This window comes from Triturus cristatus, chromosome 6 (assembly GCF_964204655.1).
Source record: "Triturus cristatus chromosome 6, aTriCri1.1, whole genome shotgun sequence".
NCBI classification, from domain to species: Eukaryota; Metazoa; Chordata; class Amphibia; order Caudata; family Salamandridae; genus Triturus; species Triturus cristatus.
The window spans coordinates 500,071,213-500,088,238 of NC_140589.1; the positions used below are offsets into that span (position 1 = coordinate 500,071,213).

Genomic DNA, 17,026 nt, shown 5'->3' on the forward strand with positions numbered 1-17,026 from the left:
AAAGAGTGATGTGTAGGGTACAAACCTTGGCAATGTAACCCCAAAGCCTAATCACATCAGGGCATAACACAGCCCATAGGTTAGGAAAACAATAAGAATGGCCCCGGCGCTCCTATGACAAGTCCATCAGCATGTACAAATGCAGTAGCCACAATCTACCAGGAACCCTCCTGGTCGTGTAGGTGAACCCCCTGTAGGAATTTCGGAGGTTCACTTGAGCTCCTGCACGAGGCCTCCAAATCAGCCACCAAATGCTGCCAGGTGTGTCACAGGCCTGGGCCAGTTGCCCCAAGCATGAGGGCAGAAACCCGGCTCCTGCTGTCCCTGTGCACTCCTGGTCTACCAGCCTATCTACGCCGGGAATCACTTTGGTGCTGCGAAAGAACCCGATTGGCTCTGCAAGTGGCCCCTCGGGCTGGAAACAACAGTGCGGTCTGTTTCCTTCTGAGAGCGCTCCTGATACCTTGACTGGTCTCCCACTTCCTTGTCCAAGACAGCACATTTCGGGACAGAGACACGGTGGTCCCGCATGCACTCACCTCCCTGCCGGGCTTCCGCAAGAATCGCTGCTTCCCTGGCATGAGCGCGGCCACACGGCCCTTTGCGGCAGGGGCGGCGCATGATACCGATGCGTCCCCAGCCGTTTCAGCCAGCAAACACCTAGGTTGGCTGGCAACGCCCTCTGGGGCCGTTCCCTTCTGCAGACCTCAGCTCTGTGGTTTCTCTTAATGGTGCGAATGCGCTCCTCTGCACCTGCCGTACTCGGAGTGTGACCCCACGTCTCGGGCTCCAACAACCAATTTAAGCCCCCACCACGCAGTGATCAGTGAGGAGAGAAGCCAAAACGCCCTTCCCTCCAGGGCCAGTAAAAGCACCCACCAGGCAGTGATCAGGGAGGAGAGTAGGTAGACGTCACAGCGCTTACCACCTACTATATCAGATGAACAGCACAGCACTCACCATGTGCCGCTCCAAATCACCCAGGGCAAGCCACTCATCCCTGGGAGATCACTGTGGATACCAACAACAGGGCACAGGCAGGCCAGCACAAATGGTCCAGGTAACCACAGTGGCAGTCCTTCTTTCTACCCAGCAGGCAGCAGGTCAGCACTCTGATTCATCAAGTCCCATAGTGGTCCCTCCAGGCAGTCTGTTGCAGTCCCACGCAGTGTCTTCTTTTTCCAAGTAACAGCAAGCTCAACAGACATGGGGTCACAGTCCCAGTATTATAGTACTAAACGTTTTTGTTCTTCCCCCTGGCACAGGGCTCTGAGCCCAGTCCAAACCAGTTCTGGGGGGCACTTTGCAAGTGCACAACAACCTCCATTGTCAGTGTAAGCCCTGGCACCAGACACATCACAGGGGGGCAGAGACATCATTGTGGAAGGCAGGCACAGTCCTATTCAGGTGCAGGTGCTACTCCTCCCACCACTCCAAATGCAGACCAGCCCTATTCAGCCTAGCGCTGACTCATCCGCCCTCTGGAGCCACTGGACATCCCCAGCCCCTGTCGCTCCAAAGCCAGACAGTCAATACACATCCTAGCAGAGGACCGAAGACACATAGCACACAGAAATGCCTACTTCTAAAAGTGGCACTAAAATAGTAATAATAAATCTGCTAACACCAATAAACAGGATTTATCACCTTATTCCAAACATACCAAACTTGATCACGCTACCCCTCTCAGATCAGGAATTACCACTGAAGCACATATCAGAGAATCCCCAATGCATTCCTATGAGAGGGCAGCCTCACGGCAGTGAGAAACCAAATAGGCTGTTTGTCACTACCAGGACATGCCACTCAGTTAAGGCACATGTCCTACCTTTTACCTACATTGCACCCTGCTCATAGGGATAGCTCGGGCCTACCTTAGGGGTGACTGATGTGTAGTAAAAGGGGAGTTACAGACGTGGCAACCACTTTATGTGCCACGTCACAGCGTTTGCCAATCAGCAATACCTCAAGCTACTCAAGAGCTCTTTTCTATAGATAAAGATTGTTCTCAAGCATCCTGTTTACTCGATGATTCAAACTATGCAAGAACTCTGCAACTATAGGGCGAAGCACTGACTAATAAATTAGTGAAAACCTGTGAAAATATTCCGTCCTCATGGAATTTGAACATTAAAATATTAGACTACTACACATAGTGCTATTCCAAGTACATTCTCAAAATTCCCAGTTGTGACTAAACTGGATGCTGAAATAATTTTAGACAGAAGAAAGTCTGGCCCTCCTTACAATCCCTGACCTGTTGCTGTTCTGCAAGCACTTGATACTGAAATGCCTTTTTTTTGCCTGGCCATACCCAAAGTTTTGGACTGATGCTGCTGTTTGTTCAACTCTGAAAGGACACTGAAGCCCGATAAGCAGACCTCAGTGCCAGTGCTCTGACCCTTAAAAGTGTATGTTTAATTGGCTTATACCCTATTGCTATAAGTTAATTTACTTATAAGTCCCTAGTATATGGTACCAAGTGTACCCAGGGTCTGTCAGTTAAAGTATTCCTCTCGGCTGTAGCACTCACACTCATTGTGCCCCCTGAGTGTGACAAAGTGAAGAATGTCTCCCAGCCTGCCACTGCAGACTGGTAGAGCAGTTATAAACTGCTAACTTGACTTTGCCATTTAAACTGATGAAAAAGTCCAGACCTCCCGTTTTAATATGTATAAGTCCCCCCTAAGGTAGGCCTATCAAGTCCCAAGGCAGGCTGATGTATATTAAAAAGTAAGGCAAGTGTTTTCAAATATTCTGTGAATAAAAAACTCAAATTGTCATTTTAGTGTGGAAAGGTTAGTACCCCCATTGGCAAGGGCACGGTTTCACACTGTCAACTCAGCTGTGCAAACCCCTGAAAGGGACTACTAAAGTTGGCACTTCAAGGTATCAAAATATTTGTTATATTAAACCTGAATTAATGCTCAAGTCAAAATTAATGTAACTTTTGAGTAATAGGCAACTCTAGAAAGTTGCTACTCTGTTGCCCAAGCTATCCAGTGGCCATTTGCAGATGCTGACAACCCAACAGTCTTCTGCCTTCCTGGGGAAAAGTGAGAAAGACTCCCAGGAAAGGAAACAATAGAGGCCTTCCATTGGAAGATGTGTCTCCATTCCCTGGCAGGACGTCACACAGGGTTTTAGCTCAAAAGGTGAGCTTCAAAAGGGAATTCACCTTTGAAGGGCAAATGGTAGACACACAAGAGAGGGGCTGCTCTTATTTTCTGGTACACGGGTTGGTGTCAGGGACAGAGCAGGGAAAATGGCTGCCAAACTGTTTTTTCCCATGGGTGTGTAGCCCTCAGTTAGCCATTCCTCTAGTGTGGGCCACCAAGCTTCACACACCGAGTGAAGGGTTCTGCCATCTTCGGAATGGGCTGAGTATTGCATTCTGGGATAGTAAGATGCCACATATTGCAGGAAACACACAATAGGTGATAGGAGGATGCCTGCAATAAGTCTAAACACTGGCAATTGGTCTGGCAAGCATTCCAACCCATCGTTCTAAGGTGAAACTGGTCCTAGGTTGTGTGTGTTCCTAATCAAGGAGGACATGGCCTTGCAGTTTGAACTAGACTGTTCCCATTGGAGCAAGCTCAAGGCTATTTTGCATATGGCTAGATCCAAACTGAGGTGGCATGCTGTGCAAAATAACCATGGACTGGGCGGCAGCCCGAGTAATTACCAGTGGCTGAGATTAATTCAAGCATTCCATCCATCACATTTTGCATACTTTAGTGTATCACACATTACAAGAAGTCATCATCAGGCAGGAATGGACCTAGTATCTCAATGGCTAGTAACTGCTGCATTTCTGAGGGCACTTTCTGGCATAAATATGGCACCTCTGGCACTCCGACCTCAGATCACATCTGTATTGGAAAGCGGACTGAAGAAGAACTTCCCTGCTGTTCCCTGGACCTGGTAAAGAGAGGCTGCACCAAAGAGTATGACTGCACCTTCTGCTACTGGACTAGCAAAGAGAGGACTGTACCTGTGGTGCCCTGCTTGAGGAAGAAAACTCAGTGCCCCAGACAGAAGAGTTGAAGTATACTGGGTCATCTGGCTTTTATGACCCACTATTCACCAGTTGCAAACCCTTCCGGGTAACAGCGTAAGTCCTATTGGCTTTCATAGATAGTATTTGGTTGACCAGAAATTCAAGTGGTGCCACTGAATTGATCTTTTTCTCCTTGCGACAGCATTTAACACTGGTGAACATACCATCCTCTTTGGCTCTCTTGCTTTCTTGGAATTAGCTCAGACTTGCTTCTACTGATTATGTGCCTTTCTGGATGGCTGACTTCAAACCATACGCACTCCTTCATTTTTAGGCCTCGGCTGGCGATAGCAGCGCGCATGCACTTCTCTTGGCATCCGAGAGCTTCTTGAAATCAATACGGTCAGAGAAGGGGACTTGAAGCCCCTCCCCTCTTTTCCCATTGGCTCACGTCACAGCTTAGGCTAAACGCAGGCTTCTCATTGTAAAGGAGGCTTCTTAGTCCCTCCTTGTTGCCGCCCTGTCCACTTTTGGCCCCGCCCACCCGGATTGGATAGTTTACTGGCGGAATGACACGCTCTCCTTCATTAGTCGGTACGCACTTTTTTCTTCTCATTCGGCTTTGGCAAAGTCAGCCGTGTGTTAAATTTCGCATCACGCTTTCACTTATGCAAAAATAAACATGCGGCTGCCTTTGCGGTACGGTGCTTGTTTTACTTGTTATTTACTTGTTTTCAACCAGACATGGCCTTCTTCTTGCACATCATATGTTGTAAACAGGCAGTCAGTGCCAAGATCAAGCAGATCCCTGGGTTTGCCGCCTGTAGTTTTGTCAAAGGTTTGGTTGAGTCCACCACCTCTGACCGCACAGGGGGTAGCGGCCTCGACCCCCGTGTGCGTAGTGCCCCAAAAAACCCCTGCCGCTTGGGGGCACACCATGACCTCTCCCCCCTGCCACTGCGGTTGATTAACAGAGAAGTGACGTCATTTCCTACCCCTTAAATTTAAGGCGCGCGTGACGATAAGGTTTAGTTGACAGAGTGGTGAGGTCAGATATGGCCTAAAAAGACGCTGTGAGAAAGCGCATCTTCTGCTCGATCGCTAAAGAGGTCTCATTGACGACCAGGGACTGCTGACAATTCTGCGTGCCAGCACTTCTCAGAGGACTCTTACATTTTATTACCTATGCGCTAGGGAACAAAAGTTTCACCAACTCCCTGAGGAATACGGCTGGGTTTGGCAGGTACCATGCATGCAGTCGGAACAACTCCCCCCCCCCAAAAAAAGCATTACAATGCAATAGGTCTCGCCTTTCATTAAGTTAAAGCCATTTGCTTTGCTATACAATTCCATTAGCAAAGCAAATGGCTTTAAATTAATTAAAGGTAAGACCTATTGTATTTTCAATGCTTGTTTCAAAAAGATATCCACTTGTGAGCACTGTGAGCCAGAATATCAGTGATCATGTTTTATGCTTATGTTGAACATCCAATACTCCTCATCCAGTTGTTTGGCTTGTCAGTTGCACTCTTACTCTGATGTAACGAAGATGCTGCTTCCTCTAGATCAGAGCCTGGGTAGAGTGGCGGCTCATTTTAAGGACTTTTTGTGCACTGTCCATCGGTGGATGAGATTAACTTTTTAAAACATTACCACTAATGAAGCAGAGAGACTTATGGTAGTGGGTGGCAGAGAGAACCTCTGTATATCGTAGCATGACTCTGTGACAGAGTGTCCTCACATCCATCACCGTGGTCATCATATTTTTCCATTCCCTCTCTAGACTGAAAGATGTTGACAGTAAGGACACTGGGCTGTATCTAGAAGTCAGGTAGAACCCAAAAGTCAGATACTTTAACAAGAAAAGTCCTACCTTTGGTAATTTGAAGAATATCAAAATGGAGGACTTCCTTGGGTAACAAGGACACAGCGTTCTCCATATACAACCATTATTGTAAGGAGAATGATCGCGGTGCTAATGGGAGTTATGAGGTGGATGAACTCTGCCCCAGGCCAGAAACAATTTAGCGATGGGGAAGTTGAACACCACCCTCAATATAGTGCTGCCTGCATTTCACAGAGGTCACATCACAGAATCCTGGTGCCCAGTCGTGCTGAGCACTGTGTCTCCTCCCTCCACAGCCCTGAAGCTGTGTCATTTATTTAGGCATGTGCTACAGACATAGGGGTAGTGGGTATGAGGAGAGACATAATAAGTAGTTCTTGCCTGCTTTTATGAACACCTGCACCCTCCTTGAATATGCAGAGAACTCACGTAATATAAGATAATGAATAAGCACTATGAGTACATAAGCAATAAACCCTCCAGGTGTGTAGACTGGGATGTTCTAGAAGATTGGAGGCATGGACTTCATTTGGGGGTAGTCAAGGGTCACAGCTGCGACCTCTAGGTTGCTCCCTGCTACCCCTGGTACTTCCTTTGTGACCCCTGGCTGCAGAGGAGGCAATCATTTTGCCAGGAGAAGCAGGGAGCAAGCTAGAGGTTGCAGCTGTGACCCCTGACTATCACCAAATGGTGTCTATGATTGGAAGGTGTTCATAATTGGTCTTCCTATTTTCTGTTCTATTGCGAGGGGACAAAGCTGGACCTAGTACTGTGGGAAAAGTGGTAAGGACAAGGCTTGATAACCGGGAACTAGTTTCCTTTTGTTTCTTTGGTTGAAAAGCCACCTTAGCTGATTCCCATACTACTGTGCCAGTCACAGGCCCACACCAGTTGTTGAGCCACATACATCAGTATTATAATTAATGACTTGACCCTAAGCACTCACCTCAATTCAGTGATGTCTCAAATTTTAATCATCTATAATTTCTAAACATGATCATTCTTTTTTCCCATCTACATGGATATATGACACACAGATCACGGTTTCCCTCTCTCCCAATTCCAGGACAGTATCATGCCAACTCAATTCCTGTCTATCTGAAGTTGCAGATTGGATGGCGGCCAGTTGCCTAAAACCTAATGGTGACAAGACTGAGGTAGTAATAGTTGGGAATAATCCCTCCTCATGGGGTGAACTCAGCTGTCCCAAGTCCTTAAGAGATTTCCTGTCTTCCAAGTGGGAAGTAAAAAGTATGGACATCAACATTGGCAACAAACCTACTATGGAAGCCCAGACTAGAAAGCTGTCATAAGTCTGCTTTGGTCTTCTAAGAACCATCAGGAAGTTGCTAAGGTGGATGCCAAGTCATGTACAGGGCTTGGTACTATCACTGTAGGACTATGGAAACTCCTTATATTTAGGTTGCCCGAAATCTGTGATCAAGAAACTGCAACTGATCCAAAGTGCTGCTGCCTGGATTCTTTTGGTAATTCCAAAGCATCAGACATCTTCACCTGCATTAGCCTTGCTAAATTGGCTGCAGATACAAAAAAGGATTTAGTTTAAAGCTTTGTACCTGGCTGATCGAGCTCTATATTTGACGGGACACAAATTCTTCACCATTTGCTTAACCCCTACTGTCCCACAAGAGATTTAAGATCCAGGAAAGCTAAATTTGCATGTTGTCCCAAGGGTAAAGAAGGCAAGGAATAGGGGTGCTCGTTTGCACACCTGATTCCCAAATTATGGAATTCCCTTGCTTTCGTGTTCAGGCAGAATGCCAATTTACTCAGTTTCAGGAAACAGCTTAAAAATACTTACTTGTGTAATCATGATTTCCTACGAGTCTGGAAGACCATTTACCTCTGGGATGCCATTCAGGTAGCCATGCGCTTAAGAAATGCTTTGAATTTTATCAGAGTGTGTGCAATTATGTGTGCGTGTCGGGGTCTGTCTTCTGCTGGGGGAGCTAAGGACTTGGGTTAAGTGTTTGCCTGTTTAGGTATGTGTACCTCAATCACAGCTACATTTTTGTATAATTAATGTTACCTTCTAATGTCAAAATAAATACACATTATAATACTAATAGTGTGTGAAGTAATAGTTTTATTGGTGATAGTAGTAACACCACCTGGGGTTGCCGCTCTTTCAGTTCAGCAGAGACCATTACAGTATTCGCTGCAAGTTTTCAGTGGGCAGCATCTATTATTTTATTTGAAAAGAAAACATGCTTTGGGACCCTTCCCTTTTTCTCAGCCCCCACTTGACAGATCACTACAAAACTTTCAAAACAGCAGCTGAGTGAGTTTTATATTAGTTTTGAACATTTTGTTAGGATTCATCTAACAACGGCATATCATGAGTAATGTAATATGTGAAGACATAAGCAGTGTATTGCGGGGGCGTAAGTTATATTTAGCTCAGGGAACTATAACTGATGAATTCCTATGGTTTCGTGCAAGTGAAATATGAATCTAACCATAACTTCCCTGTAACCTTTAGATTTTTCAGTGAATTTCCAAGTTTAAAAAAAAGTCTATTTCCTAACTGTCACGTCCCTGTAACCTTGTGTTTTTTCAGTGAATTGCTATAGTTTTTTTAATGTTATTTCCTAACTATAATGTCCCTGTTACCTTTGGTTTTTGAAGTGAATTTCAAATTTTGATTTTATTTTATTTCCTATATATATATACATACATATACATACATATTTATAGATATATATATGTTATATTTATCTCAAGTAACTATAACTCGCTGTTGGTACGTGGATCAGCGAATCCGTAGAGGATCCAAGGAGGATCAGTGCCCCTAGATATACAAATTTGGTTTTCGTTTAATATCTCTAAAACAACAGCACGGATTAATACCAAATCACAAAAAGCACGCTTTCTGGACCAAGAGCTAGCTTTCTGCCAAATTTGGTGTAATTCTGTCCAGCAGTTTCAATCCCTATGGGAATTAACATGGGGAAATGTGTTTTGGGACCCTGCCTTTTTCCGCTTGAAGTATCTCCCGGAGCCTTTCTAGACAGCAGCTGAAGTGAGTGTCGAATTAGTTTGAAACATTTTGTGAAGGTTCATTAACAGGCGCTAAAGATATATGCAAGTCAAAAAACACTTTTCCCATGGAAACTAGGTCCTACCTATAACTACCTACTGGTCAATATATATATTCCCTGAAAAAATCAAAGGTTACAGGGACATTATAGTTAGGTTCACGTTTTACCCACACAAATCCATAGAAATTTGTCAGTTATACTTATAGTTACACTTATTTTTAGAAATGCTAACTTGTGTCCTAAAGTCACTTAACAGCAAAAGTTATAGTTTCATTAGATAAGTAGAACTATAAGTATAACTATTGTTGCCGAATTTCTATGGTTTTGTGTGGGTAAAACGTAAACTTACCTATAACGTCCCTGTAACCTTTGGTTTTTTCAGTGAATTTCTATGTTTTTGTTAACATAAAGTAATATATAATTACTGTATGTTAAAGAGTGACAGGGTATGGTGTCTGAGTGGGTGAGTTTTTTTTGTCCATTGGGCTTCGGAACCCCGGGTACCTGCAGGTACCCGTGGATCCTTTATTCGGGCCCCCAAAACGTTTTGGGGCAATTTCTTGCCCATGTCCATGTGTCCTATGGGGTCAGGATACCTGTCTCTTGACTCCTTATGTGCTTTAGCATTTTATTTTTCCCTCCCTCAGGCCAAGCGACAAACAACATTTTGACTGCAACTTTCCATTCAGGTTACAGCCAGCCATTCACGGACTTGCTTTTCCCCTGGATCCGCAAATCCCTCGTGGGTAGATCCGCGAAGGATCCATGGCACTAGAGAGCCAGAAAGCTCTTTCTTTAATAACTCTCAAACTAATGAATAGATTTACACCAAGTTACAAAAAGAGATCTTTCTGGAACAAGATCTAGCTGTCTGCCAAATTTGGTGTAGTTTCATTCAGCCGTTCAGACATTGCATAGGTAAAAATCATTTTGGGACTCCACCTTTTTCTCGGCCCACGCTTGACAGATCACACTGAAACTTTCCATGCTGAACTAAACAAAGTAGAGCAAAACAAAAAACACTTTGTGTATGGGAAAAGCTGGTCCTAACTGTACCTACTGTCTATTGCCAGTAGGGCGCGGACACCAATTTTACTACTCACAAAAATGTAGTGGAAGAAATTGTGAAGTAGGCTTAAATGGGCTCATTCCCCTGCTTTGTTCTACTCCTGACACCGCTACTTGCTGTGTCAACCCCATAGATATCTCCTCAGTATTCTCTTGCTCCGTTCTCAGGTTCTCCAAGGCTTCAAGTGTCTTAAGATCTTTCCCAGTGAGACATCGGTCACCTTTTGTACATGACTCGCTCTCTTGGGTTTAAAAGTGACTGGTAACAAAGAACATCGGCGCAACAGGATCCTCCTTAGTTTTTTCTGCATTGATCATATACCAGTGAATGCACGGGGAGGGGATAGAACTTTAAGGCTTAGGTGGCTAGAATCTCGTTATATAATTGACCTTCATTCTAAGACCCCCCTAGGATTAAATAGTAGCGAAGAACTGGCGATCCATCTAGGAGAATAAATGCACCTGTCCTCATATATTTTGATCTATACTTCTGTATAGTACTATGGGGAACTTAAGAATATGTCTCTATATGTCAACAACAGAATTTCCTATTCTCCATATTGATTGATGATTGATTTAGAATTTTGATTTTGATTCTGATCTTTTGTTTTTTTGATTCGTATTTCAGGTTTGGGAACTTGAATTTCTTATATTTATTAATGATGTATGGTTCCTTTTCGGTAATTAATTTTCATTGAATGTCTTGAAATAATGCTCTGAAATGAACTGCTAAAGAATCTTTTGAATGTTTAATTATGAAAATAAATATCTATACTGCTTTGTCCACCACCTGTATGCTGAATTGATGAATTTTTCTATGAGGCAACAAGTTTTTAGCCATGAGGCTTCATGGGTGATAATATAATTTTGTAAGCCCATCCAGGGCAGGATTGAAGCAAAATGGTGGCTAAGGCTTTACCATACGGGTTGCTATTGATGTATTTAGGGGTGCATAAGCGCATAATGGCCCATATAGGGCGTGATTAGATATTGTGGGGTGGTGTCTGTATGTACAGACGTTGCAGATGGTGAAACATTATTTAACGTTTTCCGTAGAGGTGGTGATTAATATGTGACATTTATTGTATTTACATTAGGAAATTGCGAGAGCTTGTTTTTAATGTCACTAACCCCTCTGTTTAAGTTCTTATGACACCCTATTCTATTTGATATGAACTGCGTATCATAGGCTTTGGGATAGGACCAAGATGGCGCTGACATTAGTGTTGGTATTTTCCACCCGGTCCTATGAGGATTAGTCCTTTGTTAGTGTTGACTCATGTAAACGTGCTGTATGATGTTTAAATATGATTGTGTTTGGCGTTTCTTGGCTAACATCGACAAAGGCTGTTGCCGAAACGCGTCTGTGCCTGTGGTTCATAATAAATCTTTGGAACCTGCCCCGGTGAGTGCTGTCTTCCTTGGGAGAATTTCCTGGAGGAGTGCGATGCATTATGGATAGGCGGAGCACCCCCACATGGTTGGCACCCATCCACGAGTGCATTGGGCTGGTGCGTCAGTGGAGCAGTAAATTTATATATATATATATATATATATATATTATCTACTGGCGGTCGCCAGTAGATAGTTATAGTTAGGACCGTGTTTCCATAGGAAATCTCAAAATTCTATTTTGAATAACTTTGGCGCCGGTTGACGAATCCTCGCGAAATTTTCAAAACTAATGGGGCGCTCTGCTCAGCTCCTACCCTGAAAGTCGCGGGGGGATTCGTCAAGCGGGGGCCGAGAAAAAAGGGGGGTCCCAAACCACGTTTTCCCCATGCATTTTCCCATAGGACCTTTAGTCGAAGGTACAGCCCGAACGGCTGAACAGAATTACTTGAAATTTGGCAAAGAGGTAGTCCTCAGGTCAGGGATGTGCCTTTCGCATATATGGAGTCAATCTGTTCAGTAATTCCTGAGAAAATTGCAGTTAAAGTACATAAATATCTATAGCCCCGCACCGCGCGCGCACCGGGCGCGCACCGTGCGCGCACCCTAACGTGCGCGAGCGTAATTCTGATTGGTGGCTACATGTCATTTAACGTGTCGGCCGCCATTTTGTTTGTTTTGAGTGCGAGAGTGAAAAAGGAAGGTGGCGAATGTGAAAAGGGGGCAGGGTAGAGAGTTCCTGACCCCCTAGACTTTGTCAGGGGGTCCCCGAAGGACCCCGAAGGCAGAAAAAAACATTTTAATTTTTTGTAAAAAAATCGCGGGGCACGCGCACCGTGCGCGCACCGTGCGCGTACGGTGAAAAGCCATTAAAAAAAAAATGTAATATGTAGTTTATTATAAAATAAATATATAAAAAGTATAATAATAAATACATAACTTAGCATTTAAAAAACCGTACAAATTCACTGAAAAAAACCATAGGTTTTACACACGTTATAGTTAGGAATTAGCATTTAAAAAACCTTGCAAATTCACTTAAAAAACCATAGGTTTCACACATGTTATAGTTAGGTGGACATTTCATTCGTAAAAAAACAATGAAATTCCCCCGTTATAGTTAGTTCAGATAACTATAACTTGTGCGACCGCCACTCTAGCAAAAGGATGATCTCATCAGTGATGTCATGAGTGATGCCACTGACCATGTCATGAGTGATGTAATATGTGACGTCATGAGCAGTGGATTGTGGGCGCGCGAGTTATAGTTATCTGAACTAACTATAACGGGGGAATCTCATTGGTTTTTTACGAGTGAAATGTCCACCTAACTATAACATGTGTGAAACCTATGGTTTTTTAAATGAATATATATATATATATATATGAACACCCAGTGCTGCTCCAATTGAAGAAGGCACGCACACAGGCTGTAAAGATACGGCATTATTTATTTTATTGGGTCTCCCTTGACCCTGCGACCAGAGAGACGCGTTTCAGCTTCAGGGAAGCCTTTGTCAATCTAATTGGTGCCAAAATACACATATGTATATATAGCCCTTCCCACTCGAGGCACACATAAACATAAAGAAAATACTTTACATTTGAGGTTATGCCCTCGGACAGACCAATAAAGTTATTTAAAGATTACTCTGACAAAATGACTCAACAGTGTGGCTGGTACAGATGGTCATACGTTATTAAATTTAACGTTGTGAATAAACTGCAAAGTGCAACCCAGCATGTCTTAACATCATGCTTCCTCAGCCTGCACTGCTCCAGGAATAAACATAATGCGTGCACATGGGAAGAATAAATCACAAGCTTGTTATTGATTTAAACAGCGCCAATCCCTCCGAAAAATAAAGCCCACAATATATAAAACAGAACATGTAAATGTATTAGTTAAAAATCGTGCTGTGCATATCAACTTCGCGTTGAGGTGAGACCTTTTGACCCTGTGATGTATATATTACAGCGTGCCAGTAGCCACTTTGCCATTATAGTTAGGGTCATTCAGAGATAGGAATTCTTCAGACTTTTGTCCCTTTATAATTTTACACCCATTTGACAAATGTCGACAAAACTTTGCAGACTTATTGCACCCATTATATTGGCGGCGGATTGAAAGTTTTGTGGTGTTTGGTCAAGGGGTGCAAAGAATAAAGGGGGTCCCAAAACACGCTTGAAATCCAATGCATCTTACATAGACTTGTGTATTTCATAGAGCGCAAAAACAGCGGAACGCATTTAAATTAAATTTGGAAGGATTAGACATTAATGTGTGCAGATGATACATTTTGGTACTGCAGGTAAGTGGGATAAGTAACTTATGAGGCATTTTAACTTGGTGATATCTGTTGTGGCTGTATTTTCGTGAAATGTCGCTGTATTCTGCGGTATTTCACCTTAATACCGTGATACATAGCGATGAAAAGCAATTAGGTGATTGGCTAATGACTGCCTTTACAAAAGTTAAAGGCAGCCATGTTGTTTTTAGGTACAGTTTGCCTGTGTTCTGTGTTACGCCTTCACATCTAGGTAAGTATTAGTTTGGGTATTTTTCCCCTACATATTGCCACTTAAAAAAAATATGTGGGGTAATTAGCAGTGCATTGCGAGGGCCATGCTGGCCACCGGGGGATGGGGTCCTTGTGGCAGAAAACGACCCCGGTTGGGGGGCTGTGTGCCCCCCTCCCCTGAATTACACACCGCACCCTGGCGGATGGGATCTCCAGGGCCAAAATCAAGGGGTTTATCAAAAACAAGCATGGAAGCCTGTGCTTGTTTTAAAAAAAAAAAAGTTTGCAGCAGATTTGCGGATACTCTGCAAATTTGCAGCAATTTAATAAAAAAGGTTTTAGCCCCAGGCAGGGTCCCTCTGGGACCCCAGTACCAGACCTAGGGGTCAGGTAATCCCTACACTGCCCACCTTATGAGTCCCTAAGATGGCTGCCACCACTTCCTGGATGAGGCGGTGGCAGCCAAATCAGATCTCAGCTTGAGATCTGGTGGGATCTGCCAGGGCTCCACGTCCCTAGATATACACAGTTTTGAGAATTAGATGCTCGAAACTACTGAACGGACATACACCAAAACACCATACAACACACTTTCTGGACCAAGATCTAGTTTTCTGGCACATTTTGTGTAAAGCCATTTGGCGGTTTAAGCTGTAGCTGTGTGTAAAGTTCCCATGGGAATATGAATGGGGACAATAAGTTATGGGCCCGCTTGACAGATCACCCTGAAACTTTCCATGTGCAAAACTAAGCAAATAAGAGCACTTTTTTGGAACGTTTTGTGGAGATTCATCAAATGGTGCCAAAATTGTTAGCAACACAAAAATTGCATTTCCAATGGGAAAACAATCCTAACTATACTATTATCATAATTTGACCTCTAGAAAATACAGTCAGGACAACACTGTAGCTCCAGGAAGTGAATTGATGCTTTTACTACAAGGCAACGCTTTATGGCCTTCATCACAGCCTGTGATTCTAGTTAAAGATTTCTCTTTAAAACATTTAGACTACAGTTGACATAGAGGACATGCTAAAGGGAAACAAACAAAACAACTTTGACAAAGAAAAAAAAGAAACCTTCAAGTGTCATTTTTTAAGAGTAGCCAGTGGTCCGTGGGACCACTGCATGCTCTTTAAAAATATTTTTATTTACATTATCAAGGGGGAAGGGGTCCCTTGGGGACCTCTTCACCTTTGCAAATAGGTTACCACCACTTATAAACTGGTGGTAAAGTATTACTGTTTAGCAACTGGAATTCAGTCACAAAAAAGTAATACATACCATATAATTTCAGTAATTTGAGGTAATGCCCTAAACATGCCCCTTCCAAAATAGTGAATCACAATGTAAAATACGATAGTTACTGAATCACATTTTACATTTTGTAAATTTTTCAAAGCATTGTTTTGGGAATCGGGCTGTTTGCAACGGGACAAAAGCTTTGTACATCTGGCCCTAAGCCACAAAATCAAAACAAAAACAAGTACAAAATTCAAAAGAAAAACAGATAAAGCAAAGGCAAACTCTCTATGTCAGGTTTCCAAACTATACTTCTAAGATACATGGTTGATGTACTACTCTAATCCATTAAATATTTATAATATTTTCCAAAAATTATATAGTTCAAACCATGCATAGCTAAGGAGATATGTTCTAGAAGATGATGCCAAAAGAAACTTCCAACTAGTTCAGTTGTAGAAAGAGTTCTTCATCCACATTTAGTCCTTCAGGGGTTTTGGTGTCTAGCAAGATGATATATTCAGACTTCAATTTTCATTATTTTCTTTCTTTGTCTCCACCACTTGGAGAAACCATGATCCTATCAATTTCAAAAAAGTAAAGTGTATAGGAGCTTTGGTTATATTTCATTTGCCAGTGTCTTGCCACAGAGTAACTTTGATTATAGTGTTTAATGGACCTTAGGTGTTGCAGAACCCTTTTCTTGGGAAAAATAATTCTTCCTACTTATTGAAAACCACAAGGACATTCCAATGCATAAACACAATAATTTCTGTTACATGAAATAAAACTGGTAATCTAATGGTTTTTCATTTGGTGCTTTGTTTACATACTTTACAAATTCCACATTTAAAAAAACGTTTTCGCCCCCCCAACCAATCATTCTTAATTTGTGGTTTCAAATAACTGTGAACTAAAGTGCCCCTGATAGAATTCGGCCTTCGGTATGTTACAAGGGGGATGTGGTGTGACCAGAGGCCTGATTACCGGATCTGCCTTCACTAGAGACCAATGTTTCATGATCACATGTCTCAGGGATGCTGACATTATTATAAGTAGTGATTAGTCTATCTTCATGTGTTTCCTTAGGCTTTCTCCTTTTAATTAAGAGGTTCTCACTTGGTAAATGACTCACCCTCTCACTTGAATTTGTGTCCTAAGGTAACTGTAACTCGCGCCCTCGCCATGCACTGCTAATTACCCCAAATATTGAATCCGGCCCTAAACATTTTTAATATTACAATTGAAGATTCCACCCTCTTCTGTTCTAAGGTTAAAAGTATGTTTGCTTTCACGTATTTGCAGCAAGCACAGGGGTGCTTTAAGACAAAGAGCGAAAGAGGGGTAGAGAGGGATGGCAAGAAAGTGAGTGAGTTGAGAGGGATAACAGAGAGGAGAGGAAAGATAGAATTGATCTATAGGAAGAGCAATTGGAGTGGAAGGACAGGGGATGATTTGAGAATTTTTGCAAGGGCGGCATTTTGTTCCCTAGTCCTGCCCTGTCCTGATTTTATGGAACCTATTAGTTCATGATCCTGCACCGAGGTGCAGTGTTAACTGGGACCCCTGTTGTAGCAGCTACAGCAGGGAGGAGTCCTTTATGGTCCTCTTCTGTTTGCAACTCGACAGACAAAAACTCATCAATAATGCTGGAATGCAGCATTAGTAGAAGAGCAAGCAGGAGCAATGAAAAACAACAGCTGGGGGAAATAGAACAGGGAACGAAAGAAGGAATGTTGGATGGTAGGGTGAAAAGAAAGAAGTATGGATGAATGAGTAGATGGATGAATGAGTATGTGGATGAAATGAGTGGGTGAAAGCAGAGGGATGGGTAGATGGATGAGTGAGTGAATGGATAGGTGGAAGGACAGGTGAAAGGATGGCAGACTA

At 43.1% G+C, this 17,026-nt stretch overlaps 1 protein-coding gene across 2 annotated transcripts in view; it reads left to right on the plus strand.

Annotated features, from left to right (window-relative positions):
* COL19A1 (collagen type XIX alpha 1 chain) overlaps positions 1 to 17,026 on the plus strand; it is a 2,198,704-nt gene that overhangs the window by 212,370 nt on the left and 1,969,308 nt on the right. The window lies entirely within an intron of this gene.